This window comes from Acinonyx jubatus, chromosome X (assembly GCF_027475565.1).
Source record: "Acinonyx jubatus isolate Ajub_Pintada_27869175 chromosome X, VMU_Ajub_asm_v1.0, whole genome shotgun sequence".
Classification (NCBI taxonomy): domain Eukaryota; kingdom Metazoa; phylum Chordata; class Mammalia; order Carnivora; family Felidae; genus Acinonyx; species Acinonyx jubatus.
In genome coordinates this window covers 79,784,566-79,800,112 of record NC_069389.1, presented here as the reverse complement: position 1 = coordinate 79,800,112, position 15,547 = coordinate 79,784,566, and positions in this window count along the sequence as shown.

Here is a 15,547-nt window from a genome sequence, read left to right as displayed (position 1 = left end):
AGAAATTGAAGAAGATACACACACACAGAAAAAAGGGAAAAATATTCCATGCTTCTGGATAAGAAGAACAAATATTGTCAAAATGTCAATACTACCCAGAGCAGTCTACATATTCAATGCAATACCTATCAAAATAACACCAGCATTCTTCACAGAGCTAGAAAAAAACAATCTTAAAATTTGTATGGAACCAGAAAAGACCCCAAATAGCAAAATCAATCTTGAAAAAGGAAACCAAAGCTGGACGCATCACAATCCTGGACTTCAAGCTGTATTATAAGGTTGTAATCATCAAGACAATATGGTACTGGCACAAGAACAGACACTCAGATCAATGGAACAGAATAGAGAACCCAGAAATGGACCCACAAACATATGGCCAACTAACCTTGGACAAAGCATGAAAGAATATTCAATGGAATAAAGACAGTCCTTCAGCAAATGGTTCTGGGAAAACTGTACAGTGACATGCAGAAAAATGAACCTGGACCACTTTCTGACATCATACACAAAAATAAACTCAAAATGGATGAAATACCTAAAAGACAGAAAGCCATCAATATCCTAGAGAAGGAAGAAGGTAAAAACCTCCTTGAACTCAGCCGCAGCAACTTCTTACTCAACACGTCTCCGGAGGCAAGGGAAACAAAAGCAAAAATGAACTATTGGGACCTCATCAAAATAAAAAAACTCCTGCACAGCGAAGGAAACAATCAGCAAAACTAAGAGGCAACCGACGGAATGAGAGAAGATATTTGCAAATGACATATCAGATAAAGGGTTAGTATCCAAAACCTATAGAGAACTTATCAAACTCAATACCCTAAAAACAATACAATGAACAAATGGGCAAAAGACATGAATAGACACTTCTCCAAACAAGACATCCAGATTGCCAACCAACACATGAAAAAATGCTCAACATCACTCATCGTCTGGGAAATGCAAATCAAAACCACCATGAGATACCACCTCACACCTGTAAGAATAGCTAACATTAACAACCCAGGCAACAATAGATGTTGGCGAAGAGGAAGAGAAAGAGGATCTCTTTTGCATTGCTGGTGGGAATGCAGACTGATACCTCCCCTCTGGAAAACAGTATGGAGGTTCCTCAAAAAATTAAAAATAGAACTACCTTACGATCCAGCAATTGCACTACTAGGTATTTATCCAAGGGATACAGGTATGCTGTTACAAAGGGACACATGCACACCAATGTTTATAGCAGCACTATCAACAATAGCCAAAGATGGAAGGAGCCCAAATGTCCATCAATGGATGAATGGGTAAAAACGATGTGGTACATATATACAATGGAGTATTACTTGGCAATCAAAAAGAATGAAATCTTGCCATTTGCAGCTACGTGTATGGAACTGGAGGGTATTATGCTAAGCAACATTAGAAAGACAAATATTATATGACTTCAGTCATATGAGTACTTTAAGACAGAGAACAGATGGCCATAAGGGAAGGGAAACAAAAATAATATAAAAACAGGGAGGGGGAAAAAACATAAGAGACTCTTAAATATGGAGAAGAGACAGAGGGTACTGGAGGGGTTATGGGTGGAGGGGATGGGCTAAATGGGCAAGGGGCCTTAAGGAATATACACCTGAAATCTTTGTTGCACCATGTACTAACTAACTTAGATGTAAATTATATAAAATAAATATATAAAGTAAAAAAAAGTATTACACATCACTATTAAATTATTAGAGAATTGACTGACTATATATTTACACTTACTGGTGAGTTTTACATCTACATTCATACATTTTATGATGTTAATTAGCATTCTTTTATTTCTACTTGAATAGCTCACTTTAGCGTTTCTTGTAAAACAGGTTAATCCAATTATTTCTGAGAAACGGAATATATATATGCATAGGAAAATACTGTTAGAATAGATGGTGAGTTTTATTTGCAGATGTTTCCCAAGGTTATTTTAAACATTTATATTTTTTCTCACTTTTAGTTAATAATATGGTGTATATATAAAACTTACATATAAACTCTTTGGGGTCCTGAATAATTTTTTAAAATGCAAAAGTCTCCTGAGACCAAAAGTTTGAGAACTGCTTCTCCAGGTGAATCTGAAGCATGCACATGAGTTGGGTATCTGTGACATTCTCTAAGCCCTAGAGAAACAAGATCCTACACAAGATCCATGCCATGAGGTTGCAGGGACAGCAACTGGAGTAAGGATCAGAAGATCTATGAGTGCAAATGTCTGTGCCATTGCCATTATAGTGTGCACATAAGTTTGTTGTCTGGTATTCTAAGCCCCATAAAGACAATATATTATTACAAGAAACACAATGATAAATCTGCTGGGAAAGATGCTGGGTTAAGGGTCAGAAGAGTTTCCTAGGTCCTATAGCCAGAGGCATTGCCAATGACAAGACACTGAGTGAGTCAATTCCCTTTTACAGGTCCAAAGTAGGATGAGATCAGGTGGCCTTCCCAGTGGTCCTGGAGTGTTGTGAAGACCCACAAGATCCCAGCTAGGCAAGCACTTTTGCTTTCTCAGCAGGGTAGGAAGGAAGGAAAGAAGGAGCTCTGTTAAAGCCAAAGAATTATTTTAATTATGGATGAAACAGTTTAACAAAACAAAAGGAAAGTTACATTCAACTTTTACTCTGATATATTGATAGAAAGAAAGGAAGGAGCATTGAGGAGTGCAACGTCCCTATTAGCTCTTATTACTAATGTTATTTATTGAGCTCCATTAATGCAAGTAGAATACAAAGGTCACCTAAAATAAGAATCCCCTTTCTTCTAGGGAATTAGGGAAAATCACCATTAACCAGGGAATGCTGCATGCTTTCTGTGAGTTTTCCACTTTATTATCACCAGGTTTTGAGAGGAAATTACGTTCTGACCATTCTTCTTTTCTCAGAGGTAATTTGTTTTTTTTAATCTTTTCCTTTGTCTCACGTTATTTTCAAGTCACTCCTCTTGAAGCAGTTGTTTTAAAGTTAGACGGGAGAGTTAATACGAGTATAATTGGCAAGAAAAAAAATCCACATTTGGATTTTTTGCCTATTTTGGGAAACTGTGGGAAAAGGAGAAAAAAATCTTAGGTTATTTTGCTATTTATTTATTTATTTGTTTATTTATGTATTTATAAGGTATAAGTGTTTTAGTTATTATTATTATTATTATTATTATTATTATTGCTGTATAGTTAATATACACTGTTATATTCATTTCAGGTTTAGAATATAGTGATTCAACACTTCCATACACCACCCAGTGCTCATCACCACATGCACACTCCTAATCTCCATCACTTATTTCACCCATCCATCCACCCAACCCCCCTCAGATATCCATGATTTTTTTGTTTCTTGGTTTGTCTCTCTCAACCTCTCTCTCTTTTTCCTTTGCTCATTTGTTTTGTTTCTTAAATTTGACACATAAGTGAAATCATATGGTATCTGTCTTTCTCTGATTGACTTATTTCATTTAGCATTACATATATACCACATCTTCTTTACCCATTCATCTACCCATGGACTGATTCCATAATGTGGCTATGGTAAATAATGCTGCTATAAACACAGTGGTGCATGTATGCCTACAAATTAGTGCTTTTATTATCTTGGTGGTAGATATCCAGTAGTATGATTACTGGATCATATGTCCATTCTATTTTTAACTTTCTGAGGAATCCCTATAATCTCTATACTATTTTTTACAGTGGCTGCCTCAGTTTGCATTCCTGCCAACAGTGCAGGAGGGTTCCTTTTCTCCACGTCTTTGTCAACACTTGTTGTTTCTTGTGTTTTTGATTTTAGTCATTCCGACAGATGTGAGGTGATATCTCATTGTAGTTTTGATTTGCATTTCCCTGATGATGGGTGATGTTGAGCATCTTTTTATGTGTCTGTTGGTTATCTGGATGTCTTCTCTGGATAAATGTTCATGTCTTCTGCTCATTTTTAAATTGGAATACTTTAGGGGTATTAAGTTGTGTAAGTTCCTTTTATATTTTGGATACTAACCCTTTATTAGTTATGTCATTTGCAAATATCGTTTCCCTTCAGGAGGTTGCCGTTTTCTTTTGTTGATTGTTTCTTTCACTGTACAGAAGATTTTTATTTTGTCATAGTCCCAACAATCATTTTTGTTTTTGTTTTCCTTGCCTCAAAAGACATATATAGAGAGATTTGTTATGGCCCATGTCAGAGAAATTATTTTCTGTGTTCTCTTGTAGAATGTTTATGGTTTCAGGTCTCACATTTAGGTGTTTAATCCATTTTGAGTTTATTTTTGTGTATAGTGTAAGAAATTGGACCAGTTTCATTCTTTTCCATGTACCTAATCAGTTTCCCCAGCATCATTTGTTGTAGAGACTGAGTTTTTACCATTGGATAGTCTTTTCTGCTTTGTCAAAGATTAGTTGACCAAATAATTGTGGGTTTATTTCTGGGTTTTCTATTCTGTTCTATTAATCTATGTGTTTATCTTTGTGCCAGTACCATACTGTTTTGATTACTACAGCTTTGTAATATAACTTGAAATCTGGAATTGTGAAATCTGGAATTCCAGCTTTGCTTTTCATTTTCAAAATTGCTTTGGCTATTCAGGGTCTTTTGTGGTTCCATGTAAATTTTGGGATTGTTTGTTGTAGTTCTGTGAAAAATTATATTGGTATTTTGATAGGGAATGCATTAAATGTGTAGATTTCTTTGTGTAGTACAGACATTTTGATAGTATTTGTTCTTCCAATCCATGATCATGGAATGTCTTCCCATTTCTTTGTGGTATCTTCAATTTCTTTCATCAATGTTTTAGTTTTCAGAGTACAGGTCTTTTCATGTCTTTTTAGGTTTATTCTTAGGTATCTTATTATTTTGGTGTAATTATAAATGAGATTGTTTTAATTTCTCTTTCTGCTGCTTCATTATTAATGTATGGAGATGCAAAAGATTTCTGCACACTGATTTTGTATCCTATGACTGCACTGAATTCATTCATCAGTTCTGGTAGTTTTTTTTTTTGCTGGAGTCTTCAGGGTTTTCTATGAGGTATCATGTCACCTGCAAATGGTGAAGGTTTTACTTCTTCATTACCAATTTGGGTATGTTATTTATTTATTTATTTAGTTAGTTAGTTAGTTAGTTAGTTGTTGTTGTTTTCTAATTGCTGTGGCTAGGACTTCCAATAGTATGCTGAATAAAAGTAGTGAAGATGGACATCTTTGTCTTGTTCCTGACCTTAGGAGGAAAGCTCTCAGTTTTTCCCCATTGAGGATGTCGTTCACCATGGGTTTTTCATATATGGTTTTTATTATGTTGAGGTATGTTCCCTTTAAATCTACTTTGTTGAGGGCTCTTACCATGAATGGTCGTTTACTTTGTCAAATGCTTTTTCTGTCTATTGACATGATCACATGGTTTTTATTTTTATTTTTTATTTATTTTTAGGGAGAGAGAATGGGAGAAAGGGATAGAGGGAACAAGAGAGAGAATCTCAAATAGGGCCACAGTCAGCGTGGGGCTCAATCCCATGACCCTGGGATCATGACCTGAGCCAAAATTAAGAGTTGGATGCTTTACCGACTGAGCCACCCAGGCACCCCTCATATGGGTTTTATCCTTTCTTTTATTGATGTGATGTATCATGCTGATTAATTTGCAAATATTGAATCAAACTTGCATCCCAGGAATAAATCCCACTCAATCTTGGTGAATGATTTTTTAAATGCATTGTTGGATTCTGTTTGCCAGTATTTTGTTGAGGATTTTTGCATCTATGTTCATCAGAGATATTGGACTATAGTTCCCTTTTATTGTCGTATCTTTATCTGGTTTTGATACCAGAGTGATACTGGCCCCATAGAATGAATTTAAAAAATTCCCTTCTATTTTAGGGAATTGTTTGAGATGAATAGGTATTAACTCTTCATTAAATGTTTAGTATAATTCACCTGTGAAGCCCTCTAGTCTTGGACTTCTGTTTGCTGGGAAATTTTTTTATTACTAACTCGATCTCCTTGCTGGTAATTGGTCTGTTCAAATTTTCTATTTCTTCCTGCTTTGGTTTTTGTAGGTTATGTGTTTCTAGGAATTTATCCATTTTTTTACATTGTCTAATTTGCTGGCATATGGTTCTTCATAATATTCTCTTACAATTGTTTGTAATTTCTGTGGTGTTGGCTGTTGTTTCTACTCTTCCATTTGTGATTTTGTTTATCTGAGTCCTCTCTCTTCTCTCTCTCTCTCTCTCTCTCTCTCTCTCTCTCTCTCTCTGATGAGTCTGGCTATAGGTTTATCAATTTTGTTGATCTTTTCAAAGAACCAGCTCCTGGTTTCATTGATCTGTTCTTTTATTTTTGTAGTTTCTATATCATTTATTTCTGCTAATGATTTTTTGGCTTTCTTTAGCGATATACTTGGATTCTTTATCTTGTGTGTGTCTATTACTACTTTGATTTCTGGTTACCATTTGTTTTATACATAACATCTTGTGCAAATAGTAATCAGACCATTAAGCTGATGGTCACTTAATCTGAACTCATTCTTTATTCCTCTCCCCTCCATGTCTCAGATGTTTGGAATATTTTGCATCCTTTTATCTTATGAATCTCATGCATGATTTTTACAGAAATACTTTTACTGATTTTGTGTTGTTTTAATTTTCACACTCTCAATTATGGTATTTCCTTTCCATTCAATGTCTACTGTACCACATTCAAAGAGTCCCCTTTAAGGGGCACCTAGGTAGCTCACTCAGTTAAACATAAGACTTGAGCTCAGGTCATGATCTTGTGGTTTCTGGGTTCAAGGCCCGTGTCAGGCTCTGTTCTGACAGCTCAGAGCCTGGAGCTACCTTCAGAGTCTGTCTCTCCCTCTCTCTCTGCCCCTCCCCTGCTCTCTTTCAAAAATAAATAAATATTAAAAAAAATAGAAAAAAAAACAGAGTCCCCTTTAATATTTCTTACAGTGCTAGTTTGCTCATCATGAACTCCTTTGGTTTTTGTTTGTTTGAGAAACTCTATCTCTCTTTCTATTTGAATGACAGCCTTGCTGGATACAGTATTCTTGGCTGTAGATTTCTCTTTCAGTACCTTGAATATATCATGCTACTCCTTTTTGGCCTGCAAAGTTTTTGCTGAAAAATCAGCTGATAGGTTTATGGAGTTTTTCTTTGTATGTAACTGTCATATTTTCTCTTGCAACCTTTAAAATTCTTTATCACTATTTTTTGCCATTTTAATTACTATGTGTCTTGGTATGGACCTCCTTAGGTTGGATTTGTTGGGAAATCTCTATCTGAATCTGAATCTCTGTTTCCTTCCCCAGATTTGGAAATTGTCAGCTATTATTTCTTCAAATACATATTCTGCCCCCTTTCTTTTTCTTCTCCTTCTGGGATCCTTATGATGAGAATGTTATTATTCTTGATGGAGTCACTAATTTCTCTGAGCCTGTTCTCATTATGCATTATATGTCTCTCATTTGTTTAGCTTGATTGCTTTTCATTACTCTATCTTCCAGGTCACTGTTATATTCCTTTGTTCTTGTGTGTTACTACTTATTCCATATATTTTATTTTTAATTTTACTTATTGAGTTCTTCATCTCTGATATGTTATGTCTTATCTCTGATGTCATTCACCTTTTTCTGAAGTCCAGTATCTTTATAATCATTACTTTAAATTCTCTATCAGGCATACCACTTATTCCTGGTTCACTTAGATCTCTTCCTGTGATTTTGTGGTGTTCTTTCATTTGGGACACATTTCTCTGTCTCATTTTATCTACCTCTCTGTCTGTTTCCCTGTGTTAGGAAAGTCAGCTATGTCTTCTGCTCTAGAAAGTAGTGGCTTTATGGAGAAGAGGCCCTGTAGGGCCTTGCAGTGCAGTGTCCCTTATTCACCATAACCTGGCACTTCAGGGGAGTCTCCTGTGTGTTTTGTGTCCTGATATTGCATCTGAGTCACTTTTCCTTTCAGTCCAGACTTCTGTACTGACTCCCTGCCTGTTATGGGCTGTGCTTGCTCTCTGTGTTGTTAGTGAGACCCAGGCAGGCCAGCTCTGAGGGGTTTTGACCACAGGAGGGCTGGAGAGCAGGACAGAGGTTTTAACAAAATTTTCACTGAGCTGCTAGACCTAGGCTTAATCCTTTGAGCACTGCTACAGTCAGGGGCATGGTGCACGTTAGTTAGTGGGAGTGGTGGCAGACATGGGTGTGCAATGCCTGAGCAAAGCATACATAGCATTAGCAAAATTTGTGCTGAGTCACTAGTCCTAGCCAGGATCCCCCAAATCATGATGGTTGCTGACACCTTGGCATGCAGAGGCAGGTGTTGTGCAGGGCACCCAGTGTTAAAAAGACTTGTGCTGAGCCCAAGGCCAAGGCCAGCAGGCTTGGAGTGGGTGAGTGCTCAGGCACACTGTTAGCAGGTTTGGTAACAAGTGTCTGTGCCTCCTGCAGGTGGCTCTGTGTTTATGCTGGGGAGCTGGGGAGGAAAATGGTGACTGCCAGCACCATTGTTCCAGGTAAAGTCCCCCAGCATGCTCTGAAACACTTATAAACAGATCACCCTCCAGTTTGCCCCAGTCGTTGTGCTATAGATTCTATGTTACCTCTTTTGGGCTGTGGTCTCTTTAAGGGTGGGGACCCAGGTATCACTGGCTTTCCAGGCTAGTTCAGTGCTGAGTCAGCTGACTTTTAAAGCTCCAAGCTCCAAATCCTGCTGGTTATACAAACTCACAGAATTCATCCCCTGTGGTTTTCAAAGCCAGACATCTTGGGGACTTGTTTTTCCCCTGTGGGCTTCCTGGGGCTTTCAGCTTTCCATGCCCCACAGCTCCCTCCCTCCAGCATGCAGCTCCTGGCCAGTTTCTGCCCTTCCTAAACCCTTTGATGTGGCTTCTTTTCTACATTTAGTTGTGAAGTTGTGGAGTCTTCAGATTGCTCTGCAGTTTATTTACTGGGATGTGAGTGATATCTAGTTGTAAGCATGGGATGAGGTGAGCTTACGGTCCTCTTACCCCACCATCTTCTGGACACCTTCATATTTTGTTGTTCAGTAGCATCTAATTTGTAGCCCATTCTTTGCACAATAAGTGAATTTCCCCAATTTTGTGACTCACTAGCCAGTAGATATCTACTGAGCATCCACCAGTGACAAAAGAGCAGTGAAAGATAACGTGATAAATGTAATACAAAATGTTTCAGGGTCATAAAAAATAATGATGTATCAGTTAGGCCTCCACTTATAGCTACATAACCTTGGGCAAACAACTTTGTTTCTAAAATAGTTTCCCTTAGGGAATATAGATGAAAATGGTAAAATGAGATGCCATACATATAGTGCTTAGCATAGTACCTGGCATGTGGAAGATAATCAAGAAATCTGCTCTGCCCTCAACCTTGTTTTTTGTGATCTCATTGCTACATCTCCTGGTATTTGGGGAATATAAAGTATGTCTCCCAGATTGAGTTAAGCACATTACCAGAATTGTCATTCTCCTAGGTTGTTTGAATATCTATGTTAATGATGCAGCATAGGCAGTATCAGCTAAGGTTTAAACCAGCCAGTACCTGGACCACAGAAAAACTCTACGTATATATAGGGAGAATTCATTGAGTGTTAAGAGCACAGTCATTGAAATCAAACAAAACTATATGGGAGTTCTGGCTGTCACTAATTAGCAATAACCTCTGAAAGTTTCCTTAACTTTGTTCAGCCTTAGTTTCTCCATCTATCAAATAAAGATAATAAATATATTAGAGATTTTGTAGTCAGGAAGGGAAATAAGCACACATTTACATTATATATAAACTTCAGCACCATTTTTGTGTTGTAGGATGATTAGGGTGATATAAGTGGGGCAGGGATGAAAAAATCACCCATTTCCATGTAAAAGGTGTGTGTATATTCCTGTTTCCTGTTTTTGTACCCTCTTGGTCAGCAGCAGAGAAGCAAGAGAATTGAATGTTGGTTCTATCCTTCAAGTTACAGAAAGATAGAATCCTACAAAAGAAAAAAGCAAAATAATGATTTTACTAAACAAAACACCATGATGAAAGGCAGGAAACCTGGGTCCCAGGGCTGTATTCACCACAATTTCACTTTATGATAAGTAAGTCACTCCACCACTCCTTACTTCCATCAGAAACACTAATACTACCAGCTAGCCCTGAAGGTCATCGAGAAAAAGCATAATGAAGGGAAACTTGCTCTGCTTTATTCTAAAGTAATTACAAGGTTAGAATAATTAAGATTTATGCAAGTATATATAATTTAATAAAATAGAATAGAAAGCCCAGAAAGAGACCAAATTATATATAAGTTCTTATTATGATGAACGTGGCATTTCTTTTACAGTCTTGAGATATTTTATTTTATTTTTTTTACATTTATCATGGCATGAATTCATAGGGAATGGGTTCCAGCAGTTCAGGCTCCTTTCCATTGGTGCTCACAAAGTGTGCTTTTCTAGGTGGGGCAGGCTGGCACTTCAGTTGAACTCAAATACCTTTCTCTTTGGCTTCCTTCTTTTTCTGATCATTTTCCTTCATTCGGTTCAGGAAGTTATTTCAGCTCTTTGAGTGCTTAATAGGCACCCTATGCACATTAATTCTCTTGTCAAGAATCTTGCTTTTAACTTCTTTGTTTATGACAATGCCAATAGCATGCTGGATAACACTGTAGACTCTTCCAGTTTTGCCTGGGTGACATTTGTGGGGCATTCCATTTTGAATAGTGCCCATTCCCTTAATGTCCACAATATCGTATCACAGATTCATATGTATGTGGCCAAAGGAACAACTTCATGTTTTCTTTAAGTTTATTTATTTTATTTATTTTGAGAGAGAGAGAGAGAGAGGTGAAGTAAGGGGGACAGGGAGAATCCCAAGCAGGCTCCGTGCTGTCAGCACATAGCCCCACATGGGGCTCAATCCCATGAACCATGAGATCATGACCTGAGCCAAAACCAAGAGTCAGTCACTTAACCAACTGATCCACCCAGGTGCCCTGACAACTCCATGTTTTCTAAAAGGCCTAGAGAACAGGAGCATCTGGGTGGCTCAGTCAGTTAAGAGCCCAACTTGGGCTCAGGTCCATGACTCAAGGTCCATGAGTTCGAGCCCCCTGTTGGCCTCTGTGCTGACAGCTTAGAGCCTGGAATCTGCTTTGGATTCTGTCCTCTCTCTGCCCCTCCCCACTCTTTCTCTCTCTCTCTCCCCTTTCTCACAAAAACAAATAAATATTAACAAAAAATAAAATTAAATTAAATAAAAGGCCTAGAGAACTTACAGTGGGTATCTCTCCTCTTTCCATTTGTGTTGGTCATTTGGCATATGGCTGGAAGATGGCAGTTCCAAAAGTGGCATTTTAAAATCATTGGGTAAAGAAAATAATTTTTAATTGTTTTATTAAATATTCAAAAGAAAGTAGTTAGATTTAATTCCTTACAGCATATTATGTAGGATATGTCAAATGATAAAAGTATTATTTAAAACAAAATATTAATTAAGATCCCAATATTTAATTTAAGGGGCACCTGGATGGCTCAGTTGGTTGAGCATTGGACTTAGGCTCAGGTCATGATCTCTTGGTTCATGAGTTTGAGCCCTGCATCGGGCTCCCTGCTATCAGTGCAGAGCCCACTTTGGATCCTCTGTCCCCTTCTCTCTCTGCTCTTCCTCCACTCATTCTCTCTCTCAAAAATAAATGTATTTTTTTAAAAAGATGCCAATATCTAATTTAAAAAAAGCAAACAAAACCTCTATTGTACCTATACATACAAAACATTTGGGAAGAAATTCACAATTGTAGTTTGAGTTGGTTTGTTTAATACATGAAATTTGCCTGATCAGTAATGTGATGTGTGAATGATTACTGAAGAAGGGAGCCACTCAAATTCAATGCATTGTTCCTATCACAGTTTGAAATATATCAAAGACCATACATTTCACTCAAGAGATATTTGCATTTCTTGGTGGCAATGGCTGTCCAAGAAACTAATGTTTAGTTCTCAACTTACATTGTAAACATGAAGAAGTGAAAAAAAAAAGATGAAGAAGTGTTTTTTCAGTATCTACGGCCTTGCACCTCATTCATCCATTCAGTAAAGGAACATTCAGTTGACTAAGTGCTCAGTTTTTTTACACTGTAGAATTTTAGATAGTAAATGAGGATGTTATGGCAAGTATTAATAGTATTAATCAATAATGCCCCTTGATGCTGAAACCATATTATTGCCTTAATCAAAGAACATAAAGAATGTCAGTTTCAGGGGAAAGAAGAGATGTCTTCATTAGTTACTTTTTATCCCAATCACAGAATAATCACAAATGTCTAGGGAGGTACAACTTAACAAAAAGTCATAAGACATTCACCGATCAGTTGTTTCTGTGGCTGGTAAAATAAAGATAACACATAATGATTTTATTATCCTTTGCTTCTGACAAGATTTGATATGGTCACTTTTGTAGAAAGTCTGACGTCTGAATGTGGAATGATTCTTTGCATTGCCTAATATATTCAACAACCATCTACGAACTTCCACTTCCCTTGACCAACTCCCTCAGAGAACAAAGAAGCTTTTCTCTTCCCAATATATACTTATAGCGTTTGTGTCGATCAGGTTTCTTGAGTTCTGGCTGTTTTGTGAATGTATATATTCCCGTTAGCCTCCCAACACCTTGGAAGATTTTTTTTTATAGTAGTTTTTATAGAAATGGATAAGCTGATTCTAAAGTTTATATGGAAAAGCAAAAATAAAAATAACCAAAATAACTGAAAAATAACAAAGTTTAAGGATTAACACTGCCTGATTTCAAGACATTATAAAGCTACAGTAATCAAGACAGTGTGGCACTGCAATCAAGATATACAAGTAGATCAATGAAACAGAATAAAGAGTCCAGAAACAGATCCATACATTCAAGGACAACTGATTTTTTGACAAAGATGCAAAGACAACTCAAAAGAGAAAGAAGTCTTTTAGGCAAGTGATGCTGCAACAATTGGGTATCACTATGCCAAAATAAAGAACTTTATCCTATAACTTGGACCATACACAAAATCTCAAAATGGATCAGACCTAAATGTGAAACCTAAACTGTGAAGCTTTTAGAATATAGGATAAAATCTTTGTGATCTCGGTTAGGCAATGGTTTCTCCTATATAACAGCAAAATACAACTGGTAAAAAAATGTTCTTTATCAAAAGTTAAAACTTCTACTCCTCAAAAGACACTCAAAAAATTTATTTATTTTGAGAGAGAAAGCACAAGTGGGGAAGGGGCAGAGAGACAGAGAGAGAGAGAGAATCCCAAGCAGGTTCTGCACCATCAGCGCAGAGTCTGATGTGGGGCTCAAACTCACGAACCAGGAGATCATGACCTGAGCTGAAGTAGTACACTTTAATAGACTGAGACCCCAAGGGTTAATATCAAAAGACATTTTTAACAGTGAAAAAACAATCCATAGGCTGGGAAAAACTATTTGTTAAACATATATCTGTTAATAGACTTGTATTCAGTATATATAAAAACAACTCTTACAAATCAACACCAATAAAAATGAACCACCCAGTTAAAAAAAAAAAAAGCAAAAGATTTACATAAACTTCACCTAATACATATAGATGACAAACATGCATATGAAAAGATGTTCCACACCACCGTCAATAGAGAAATGCAAATTAGGACTACAAATAAGAAAGAAAACACAGGCGGGAAAGTCTTGGGTATCAGTCTGAGCAATATTTTTAGGGGTCTTTCTCCTTATTTTTGCAAGGAAAGCAAAAATAAAATAATGGGACTATATCAAACAAAAGCTTTTGCACAGCACAGGAGACCATCAACAAAACAAAAAGGCAACCTACTGAATGGGAAAAGACGTTTGCAAATGATATAACCAATAAGGGGTTAATATCCCAAATATATAAAGAACTCATACAATTCAATATTTAAAAAACCCAAAACACAATCTAGTTAAAAAATAGAGGACCTGAATAGACATTTCTCCAAAGAAGACATACAGATGGCCAACATGAAAAGTTGCTCAACAATACTGATCACTGGGGAAATGCAAATCAAAACCACAGTATCAGCTCACACTGGTCAGAATGGCTAGTATCAAAAAGGAGTAATAACATGTTGAGGATATGGATAAAAGGAAACGCTCTTGCACTGTTGATGGGAATGCAAAATGGTACAGTCACTAAAGAAAACAGTATGGAGGTTTCTCAAAAAATTGAAAATAGAACTATCATACAATCCAGCAATTCCACTTCTGGGTATTTATCTGAGGAAAATGACAACACTAATTCAAAAGGATATATGCACATCTATGTTCATTGCAGCATTCTTTAAAATAACCATGATATGAAAGTAATCTAAGCGTCCATCAATAGATGAATAAAAATGTGATATATATACAATAGAATATTACTCAGTCATACAAAAGAATGAAAGCTTTCCAATCATGACACCATGCATAGATGGACCTAGAGAGTATTTTGTTAAGTGAAATAAGTCAGAGAAAGTCAAGTACTGTACGATTGCACTTATATGTGGTACGTAAAAAACAAATGAACAAACAAAACAGAAACAGACAAATAGATACAGAGAATAATCTGGTAGTTGCCAGAGGAGAGGGGGATAGAAGAGAGTGGGGAAAACGGGAAGGGGATTAAAAGGTACAAACTTCCAGTTATAAAATAAGGCACAAGGATATAAAGCACAGCATAGAGAATATAGCTAATAATATGTAACAACTTATATGGTGACAGATGATAGCTGGATTTACTATGGTGATCACTTTGTAACATATATAAATGTTGAATCACTATATCATATACCTACAACTAGTATAATATTGTATGCCAACTATGCTTAAATTAAGAAAAAAAAACTACAATGAGGGGCACCTGAGTGGCTCACTTGGTTAAGCATCTGATTCTTGATTTTGGCTCAAGTCATGATCTCACAGTTTTGTTGAGTTTGAGCCCCATGTCAGGCTCTGTGCTGACACTGTGGAGCCTGGTTGTGATTCTCTCTCAGTCTGCCCCTCCCCTGCTTGCACTGTTTCTCTCTCACAATAAATAAATTTAAAAAAAAATAAAGAAAACTACAATGAGATACAGGTAAAATTAGAAAGACCAACCATACCAAGTGTTAAAAACTATGTGGAGGAATCAGAACCCTCAAACACTGCTGCAGGAGTGTAAAATAAAACAGAACAACCACTTTGGAAAAATGTAAAACTTAAGTGTATACCTACTATATGATCTAGCCACTCCATTCCTAGGTATTTATTTACCCAAGAGAAAAGCAAAACACATGTTCATAAAAACAGTGTGTACAAATGCTCACAGCAGCTTTACTTGTAATAGCCCAAATCTGGAAACCACCTAAATCTCCATCAACAGGTAAATGGATAAATGGTGATATAGCCATATAGTAGACTCTTGGCAATAAAAAAGCAATGAACTACTGATACACATAGTAACATGCATGGGTCTCAAGTCATTGTGCTGAAAGAAGCCACACACCCCTGCTCCCCCCCCC